Raw genomic sequence first — 9995 nt, forward strand, 5'->3', positions numbered from 1 at the left:
CAAATGGGGTACTTAGCTTTGTAGAAGACTTCGGTTCTGGATTCGGAATGAAAATCTCAGGAGACGGCCGACCGGCACTTGCAAACTGTTTTTGCTTCGGGCACTGCGCGGCAAGAAAGACTGAAGAAAATTGTGTTGGCTGCATCTTATCGCACTGACGTCAGGGAGGAGGCGACAGCAACCGACGCCGGACCAAGACTTTGGAACTCAGGCCGACTGGGGAACCGCCTGACGGCAGGATAACCCAAGTGTAATGACTGCAGCAGTGTAACATGATGATCATCAATACATTTTAAACAACAGACATGCACAGTTGCAACACCAATAACTAACTCTCTCCAGAAGACAATATGTACTCAAACTAAGTGCCCCCCCACACCCCCTCTAAAGTACAGTTGTGTACACTTACCATAAATGTAGATGTTCGAGTGTATTCACTGTTGCAGTCATAACATTTAGGTAATCTGCTGGCAGGTTGCCCTCAGTCGGCCTGATTAACAAAGTCTTGGGTCCTGCGTCAGTTGCTGTCCCTTCTTCCATGATGTCAGGTCATCAGGGGTATAAAACATGCAGCTGATGCCATTACATCAGTTTTTCTTGCCCCAGATGTCAGGTGCCCCCAAATGGGGAGCAAAATATATACATATATATAGATATATATATATATATATATATATATATACATATATATATATATACATATATACATATATATATATATATATATATACATATATATATATATATCTATATACATATATATATATATATATGTATATATATATATATATATATATGTGTGTGTGTGTGTATGTATATAATTTAGAACACAATCAATATACCTCCAAACAAAAGCAAATACACCAAAAAGGCTTTTAAGCATAGTAAAAGAAAGTAGAGGTATAGTAAGAGAATAACAGGGGCTGGAGGGTGGGTAACCAGGACTGCAACAGTGAATACACTCGAACATCTACATTTATGGTAAGTGTACACAACTGTACTACGTTCTTCGTGTTTCACTGTTGCAGTCATTACATTAGAGTAGATTCCCAAATCTATGGTTGGGAGGATGGATTTATACAGAATTAGGAGCAGCTATAAGACCCTGCAGGACAGCAGTGGCAAAGCCAGCTCTGGATTTAGAGAAGAGAGGTAAATGGTAATGTTTGATGAACGTATGAACTGAGCTCCAGGTAACAGCTTCTAGAATGTCTCTGGTAGGAACCCCTCTGAGAAAGGCTGCAGAAGTAGATGCAGCCGTGGTTGAATGAGATCTGATCCCCTTGGGGATAGGTTTACCATGCTGCACATAGCAGAAACGAATACAATGACTTATCCATTTGGAAATAGTCTGCTTTGAAATAGCCTTTCCCTCTGCCGCTGCAGCAAATACCACCAATAGTTGTTCAGATTTTCTTAGATTCTACTTAAACAGGACAAAATCTCTAAGTTGTCTGTGTACATCCAATGAATGCAGAATCCACTCACCCTTGTTCTGTGGATTGAGAAAGAAAGTTGGCAGATGAATGGTCTGATTAAGAACCACACTGGATACCACCTTAGGCAAGAAAGATGGATTGGTCCTAAGAGCCACTCTGTCCAGATGAAAAATAATGAAAGGCTCCACTGCCATAAGAGCCTGTAATTCTGAAATCCTTCTAGCTGAAGTGGCTGCTAAAAGGAAAGCTGTTTTCCAGGAGAGAAATTTTAAGTCTGCAGTAGCAGCGGGCTCAAAAGGAGGTAGAGTGAGTTTTTCCAAAACAAAATTGAGGTCCCATGCAGGAGTTGGTGCTCTCCTGGGAGGTCTTACATTTTTGGCCCCTCTGAGGTACTGCTTTAGCTAAGGATGAGAAAAGAGGGGAGGCTCTGTGTTGTAATGAGCTGAAATGGCAGAGGCATGGATTTTTATGGAGGAAAAAGATAGGCCCTTGTGAAGCATCTCAGTTAAATATTGCAGAATCTTAGGAATATTGGGCATTGCTGTGCTTATTCCTTGTGCTTGGTTCCAGGCACAGAATATTTTACATTTGTCAGCATAAGATTTTCTGGTACTATGCCTTCTAGCCTCCAAAATGACATCCATCACAGGTTTGCTGAGAGATGTAACTGGTGAAATTAGTTGATTAGCCATGCTGCCAGATTCAGAGTTTGGAGCAGAGTGTGCAGAATTTGATAGTTCTGCTGAGACAGTAGGTAAGGTGTCTGAGAAGGGTACCACAGAGGAAGGTGCGACATATTGCGTAAGAGTGGGTACCAGTGTTGGGGAGGCCAGTCTGGAGCAATCAGAATCATTTCTGTTTTTTTCTATCTGACTTTTAGTAAGACCATGCAGAGAGCAGAAGAAGAGGAGGAAAGGCACAGACTGACAGATTTTTCCAGCTGAAGGATACAGCATCCACTTTCCAAGCTTTTTTGTGATGAATTCTTGTGCAGAATTTGTCCAACTGATAGTTTTGGGGTGAGGCAAAAAGATCTATCTCTTGGTTCCCCCATTTGCGTGTCAACATACTGAAGATTTGTGGATCCAGTTTCCATTCATGTGGGTCCATAAGATTTCTGCTTAGTTCGTCTGCCAGAGTATTTTGCTTTCCTGGCAGGAATTGAGCTTGTAGATGTACTTGATAAGTCAAGGTCGTGTTCCATAATGCCATGGCTAGTCTGCAAAGGGGGTAGGAATGGGTAGCTCCCTGCTTGTTTATGTACCACATGACTGTGGTGTTGTCCGTCTTTATCAGTAGTTGTCCTGGATGAAGATAGTCCTTGAAGGCTGTCAGAGCATTCTGTACAGCTAGCATCTCTTTCTGGTTGATATGCAGGTGCATTTGATTTGGGCCCCATTGGCCCTGAATGCATCTCCCTGCCAGATGTGTCCCCCAAGCATAATCTGATGAGTCTGTAGTCAGGGTTTGGGCGGCAGGAGGTGGAATGAATAACAGTCCCTTGTTTTGGTGGCAAGCCCCTGCCCACCACAGGAACTCTAGCTGCAGGCAAGGAATGATAGCAATCATTGTTTCCAGGCTGTGACAATGTTGACTCCATAAGCTTTTTAGGTACCACTGAAGTTTCCTCATATGCAGTCTTGTATATGGAATTATTAGAATGCAGGAGGCCATGAACCCCAAGGCCTGCAGAATTTGTCTTGCAGATAGTTTGAAGTAAGTCATCAATTGAATTTGTTTTTCTGGCGTAAGATAAGTCATCAGGGCAGTTGTATTCAAGCTTGCACCCAGGAATGTAATTATTTGAGAGGGTACCAGTTGTGATTTATTTTCGTTTATGGCATACCCTAGATAAGTTAGAAGTCTTTTTACAAACGTCACATGTTTAAGGGTGTCCTTGTTTTCTGCCTGAATTAGACAATCGTCCAGGTATGGATAAATTTGAATATTTCTTTGCCTGAAAAATGCAATTACTGGTGCCAGGCACTTTGTGAAGACCCTGGGCACAGTAGATAAGCCAAAGGGCAGTGCAGAGAACTGGTAATGCAAATAGTCTGCTTTGAAGCGGAGGTATCTTCTGCAAGATTCCCTGATTGGGATATGCAGGTACGCCTCTTTTAAGTCTAGAGTTACCAACCAGGCATCCTTGCCTAGCATAGGGAGTAACTGTTGTAGAGTCAGCATCTTGAATTTTGGAATGTCCAGAAATGTGTTTAGAATGGATAAGTCCAGAATTGGACGCCATGATTTGTCTTTTCTGGGTACAAGGAAAAGTCTTGAATAAAAACCTCATCCCTTTTCCTTTTCTGGAACTGGTTGAATAGCCCCATATTCATGGGGGACATTTGTTTCTGGGCCTCTGCCACTGATTTGGAGGCAGATCTGGCCATCCGTTTGGAAATGGCAACGTGTGGAAATGAAATCTGTATCCCTGGGATACTATATTTAAAATCCACTTGTCCTGGGTAATCAGTTGCCAGTTTCGTACATGAAGTGCCAGTTTTCCCCCCAAAGGGGCGGCCAAAAGATAAGTGCTTGGTGATTTCAGTGGAAAGTCATTGAGACTGTTTACCGTAGGAAGGTGCCTTGTTACTTCCGGAATTGCAGGTGGAGGCACCCCATTGCTTTGTTCTATAAGTTCCTTGTGACTGAAACCTGGAGCCTTTGGAATGTCTGGGTTTGACCTGGGCGGCTCTGGTGGGTACTGGAAAGGACCAGTTCTTAGTAGGCCAGTGCCTACTGAACCTGGGTGGCTGCACTTGTAGGAAATCTTATACAGTTTCCATAGATTTAGCTTTATCTTCCATCTTTTTCAAAACTTCTTCTGCCTTATTACCAAATAGACTGTCCTGCTGTAAAGGAGCATCCAACAATTTTGCTTTAACATGGTCAGGCAGATTTTGCTCCTTGAGCCAAGCATGCCTTCTTAACACAGATCCAGTTGCAGCAGCCCTGCAAGAGGCCTCCAATGAATCAAAACCACATTACAAAGTATGTTTTCCAACTTGTTCAGATAAATGCAATAAATCCTGCAACTCTATTTTCCACACAGTCAGAAATCAACATTATTTTCTGTTTAAGTAAGCCCATGACATGCTGTTGGTATTTAAGCATATGAAATTGAGTTTAAAGCCCTGATTGCCAAGGTTGCAGACGTGTAATCCTTCTTACCCCATCTATCCACCACCCTGGAATCTCTAGAAGAAGGGGTAGGATTTTTAGCAGTAGAAGCCTTAACGCCCTTGGGACCCTGAGAAATGGTTTCAGGGTCAGCAGTAGGTTTTTAAAGAGGAATTTGTGGGAGTCAGGAACCCTGTAATATCTGTCTGGCTTACTAGGAGCCAGAGGCAGGGAATCAGGAGCTAAACTGGATTCCGAGAAAACATCATCAACAATGTCTAGAACATGAGGTATAGCCAAAGGCCTATGCTGAGGAAGAAGAAGGAAATCCCCAAGTCTCTTTTTAAATTCAGAGAAATCCTGACTCTCCCAGTGAAAGTGTTCCCTTAAGGTATGCAAAGTTTCTCCAAAAGAAAAATCCTCAGGAGGAGAAGCAGAAGGGATGTAATCTTCTGCATCAGAGTCCTCATAAGTGGGAATAGATAATTCCTGATCAGAAGAGGAATCAGAAGAAATAGAAACCTGATCTGAAGATTCAGTCAGTGACTTGCCTAGGCCTCTTAGCTGGAGGGAGATAGGTACCCCTGATCAAGGTAATTAAATCCTCAGCCATTTTGATCATTTGTTTTTTAGGCAATGGGGCCTGTACACGTGGCCCAAGCGTCAGTTTTTTAAACAAAGAAGTAGATTTTGGCCTTAGTTTTGAAGATGGCATCGGTTTTATATACAAATCTTTAGGCCTGAAAACACCCTCAGAAGCCGGTGCCTGCTCAGCGGCTCCGGACCCATCTAAGGTAGAGACATCCGCGGGTTCAATACATAAAGTATCTCGCGGCATACTGGACTCTGAATGGGTCTCAGTAGAGGCCTGCGAATCAAAAGTAGCGGGTACCAGGAGCTGCGAAAGCACCAGTGAACCGGCGACTGGCTTAAGAGAAGCTTCGTCGTCGATTTTGGACCTCGACGGTCCATCTCTGTCTGTCTTTTTCTTTGCATTTTATAGGCATTCTGGTAGTCAGATTGCTAACCGACAACATTTCTGGGTAGTTAAATCTTGAGCCAAAATATTTAGAAGTAAAAATATACCAACGCTTAATAGTGCGTTGATTAAATTTAGCACAAAACCGACAGCAAGGCACATTCTGGTCAGGGCCTAGGCAAGGAATACAGTACAAATGAAAATCCTTATGAGGTATTTGCTTTCCACAAGTAATACAATTATTAACTTTTACTGACATCGGTTAGGAGCAAGAAAAAGTTTCCCCAACGGGGTACTTAGTTTTTAGTTGAAGACTTCGGTTCTGAAACTCGAAAACAAAAATTTCAGGAGTCGGATGACAGGCACTTGCGAACTACTTCTGCTTCGGGCACCGCGTGTCAAGAAAGACTGATGTAATGGCGTTGGCTGCATGTTTTACACCCCTGACGACTTGACGTCATGGAAGAAGGGACAGCAACCGACGCAGGACCCAAGACTTTGTTAATTAGGCCGACTGAGGGCAACCTGCCAGCAGATTACCCAAATGTAATGACTGCAACAGTGAAACACGAAGAACATCTATATATATTAACTCCAGGATCACACTACAGTGGGGAAAGGGGCATATAAATTTTACTTGCCTTACAGTACTCTACACAGTGCCATATATACTACCTGCAGTTCAGTGAAATGAGATTCAGTAAAATGAGTTTTCAGCAAAGTGGTCGGGGTGAAATGAAATTCAGTGAAATGAGATTCAGTGAAACAAAGTAGACCCAGATTATATAATATATATATATATATATATATAAATATATATATATATATATATGTATATATATATATATATATATATATATATATATATATATATACACATATATGTATATATATATAAATATATATATATACATATAAAATATATATATATATATATATATATATATATATATATATATCTATATATATATATATATATATATATATATAAAGCGTTTTCTAAAACTATATTAAGATACACCCAAATGTCGATGTGCTTTACAATGACGACAAAACGTCAACAATGCAAATGTCAACACTGTAGTCTGCATGCACCGAACACAGACTTTAGCACATGCAAAATTACAACATTCGTTGCAGGCACCGCACACCACCACCTGTTAATTACATATACTAAGTCCAAGATTAAAAAATATCAGGGAAAGGGCATACTCCCCAACAATGAGAACTGCATTGTCTTGCATACCTGTCAACTACCTGCTGTGTCTACTAAACCTGGAGATTTCATGCACACACACACATTTTTTTTCTCTCTTATTTTTTCCTGAACTCATCATTACTGCATTATTGTATTTCCATGCTAATTAATCTAAATGCTTAACTGTGATTTATGTTACCTGATCTGTGTCTGAAAATGGTCAGCTGTGACTGGTGAACTATCTCAGTTAACTAAGAAAATAAACAAATACATGAACTCTTCAAAATATTCTAGTTTAGTGATGACTGGAATACAAAACACCTCTAAACTGAATTACTTGTCATTCAAATTAATGATTTAGATGGGTATTTGTTACAGAACCTTATCAGAGTTTCAAAGGTGTGAGTTTTAGTAATTGGCTGCCTTGTTGAAACCAGCTTCAGTAAGTCACATTTCTTCAACAATACACAATGTACACTGAGGTTGTATAACCTCAGAATAAGTTATATTAGATTAACGCATGCAGGGAACAAAATCCCTGCAAGGTGGATGTCATGGTCTTTCCCTCTCATACTCTCCAGGGTCTCATGTTTTTTTTTTAATTATTGTTATAGAATGAAAAATGTATCAATAAAGCATGTCTCGATTTCACAAACCATAACAAGAGTAGATTTATATTATTTTCATCTATATATAAAAATCATACACTTCCAAAGCATCAATCAAGACAACTATTATATAAAAGTACATTTAAAAACTGTACAGCTTACATTTTCTGTTACACTAAGGAAAACTAATAATTTTAAGGAATCTACACTGACATGATGAGACTTGCTCTTTTTCAATTATTCTTCAAAGTATGTAAAATGCATTAGATGTGGTATATACAATCTGTACTTATAGGTTTTGTTAAGCCTACATACACACACAGGCTAAAAATGTAATTTGTCCATTACTAGAATTAAAAGATTCCTTACTCTGGTCACTGGTTTACTAACTAAAATAAGTTTGTAAACAAATATCATGCACACAGATGCCAATTATTCTTCATATGCAACAAAAATAATCAGTATGGTCATTAAGGACCCTGGGCTTTACTTTTTCAAAGAAATATCGATCATGCATAACTGAGGTCCAGGAACCCTGAATGGCTTTTTTTAACCTGGAACAGATTTAACATAATCATGGGCATAATTCAAGTTTCAAGTTTCAATTTTTTAAAGATAGTTATAGACTTCTTCTATAGTCTGAGCAGTTTCAGTTCTAATCCTTTCACTACATAACAAATGTGAAGGATGGTCCACTAGAAGTGATCAGGTCTCCATCAAATGATGGATGCACCTTTCTGCACTACATTTTCAGTATGGAACTTGTTTGCTGCTTCTATGTCTACCATTAGTAATCCTTAAAAGAAGTATTAACTAGTTAATTCTAGGAGCAAAAAAATGTGAAATAACATGAAAAGACATCACCCATAAATGTATAAAGACACAAAGTATACTAAAGATAAAGAAAACATTACAATATGAAATAGCTGCTACAGAATAACATACTTAAATTAACTTAATAAAACAATCTGTAAGCGGTGCTACATTTATAAGAAAAGTAGTTATCAATAAATAAATAAAAATTTAAGTAAACATGGTAAAGATCAAATGCATGCTATAGCATTTGCAGAAAAAAATATTCTTAAATAATCTGACTTGTATAATGAATTTCAATTTTGTAATGGAAAGAAATACTGTAACTGTTTAGATCTAATGGAGTAGAGGGATAAAGCCCCGACTATGACCCAAGCGACCCAAGTTGGCTTACTCGCGCTGGCATTTAATAAAACTGGTTGTGAGGATGGGTGTGCCTATCCTAGGGGAGGGGGCAGAGCTACCTACATGCAGCAGCGATCTTTCATAGAAAGGGTTGTGGGTGTGATGCAGCAAGCTGCCAATGGACAGTGGCCTTGAATAAAAAAAATGCACACTCTTGTGCATTTGCAGAAAAAGGCATTGTGGTCTCACTTGTGATGTGGGTCATATGTTACAAAAGGTTAAGCAAATAAGACACATCTTCATACTGGAATTCCCGTGAGGGCTCAAAATATAATGGTTCCTCCGGAGTGCTCTAACTCCAGTAGATCCAGGTATGATCCTCACCACTGAGATACCAATGGGCTCAAGTCTAACAGGGGCAAGTTTGATGGCGGGCAGGCATGGATGCAACAAAACAGAAAACATACTACATCTATGAAAAACAGTGTACTATCTATAACTTCAACACAAGTCACTATATTCATTCTGTACGTATCATTAGTATATGGTCATATTGCAGCTTCCATATCAGAAAACAACACAGTATTTCAATTTCCGCATTTGTTGCTCTGCACATATTCTTTCCCTCAACTCCCTTCTGTATGGCATCCTTTAAAATTCAGAATCATGCATAGAGAAATGTTCTCAGTACAAAAATGAGATGTACTGAGTAAATCTGCTTGCTTCTTCTGGCACCATATTAATCTACGTGTCAATTTATTAAAAGAATAAAAGTTTCAAGAGAGAACTTGAAGAGATAACCTGTTCTTTTATCATACACTGATTATATCTTTATTTGCCATTTACCACTTCTTCTTTCAGCTTTTTCCTGGTTAGGGGTCGCCAGAGCGTATCACCTATATGCTCATGACTGGCAGTGGAGTTTTATGGTGTCGAGTTGCCAGCCTGGCGCCCAACCTTCCACAGAAGGCACACACATGCACACATTCACTCCTAGGGCCAAATTAGTGTGTCCAATCCACCTACAACATGTCTTTGGGATGTGGGAGGAAACCGGAGCACCCAGAGGAAACCCACGCAACCATAGGAGAGGACATGCAGACTCCGCACAGAAGGCACCCCAGCCGAGGATCGAACTAGAGAACCTTTTGCTATGAGGTGGCAACGCTAACTGCTGCACCACCGTGGCCGCCCATTTGCCATTTACCACTAATCTCTTGGAAAGTACCCCATGAAGAAGAGGTAACCCTTGAATGTTATAACAGCTTCACCTACTTGTATTTTCTTGTTGTCTTTCAAGGCGGTAACAGAAAGGTATGCTTTTGAGGCAATGATAAAAGCAGAGTTTTTTTTTTTCTATCACAATTATCAGAGTAAGAACAATAAGCAGCTTATCCAAGCAAATCACATGAGAGCTCTGGCTAGGTTAATCTTCTACATACGTGCCGCAGTTTCCAAAGCTATGGAGGCTTGAATATCCTCCTCAAAGCCAT

The 9995-nt window shown here is 39.9% G+C and overlaps 1 protein-coding gene across 2 annotated transcripts in view; it reads right to left on the minus strand.

The window, feature by feature from the left end:
• USP39 (ubiquitin specific peptidase 39) overlaps positions 1-9995 on the minus strand; it is an 882613-nt gene that overhangs the window by 582030 nt on the left and 290588 nt on the right. The gene's annotated exons all lie outside the window — the stretch shown is intronic.

Source organism: Protopterus annectens, chromosome 9.part0 (genome assembly GCF_019279795.1).
Source record: "Protopterus annectens isolate FY-2018-M chromosome 9.part0, PAN1.0, whole genome shotgun sequence".
NCBI lineage: Eukaryota > Metazoa > Chordata > Ceratodontiformes > Protopteridae > Protopterus > Protopterus annectens.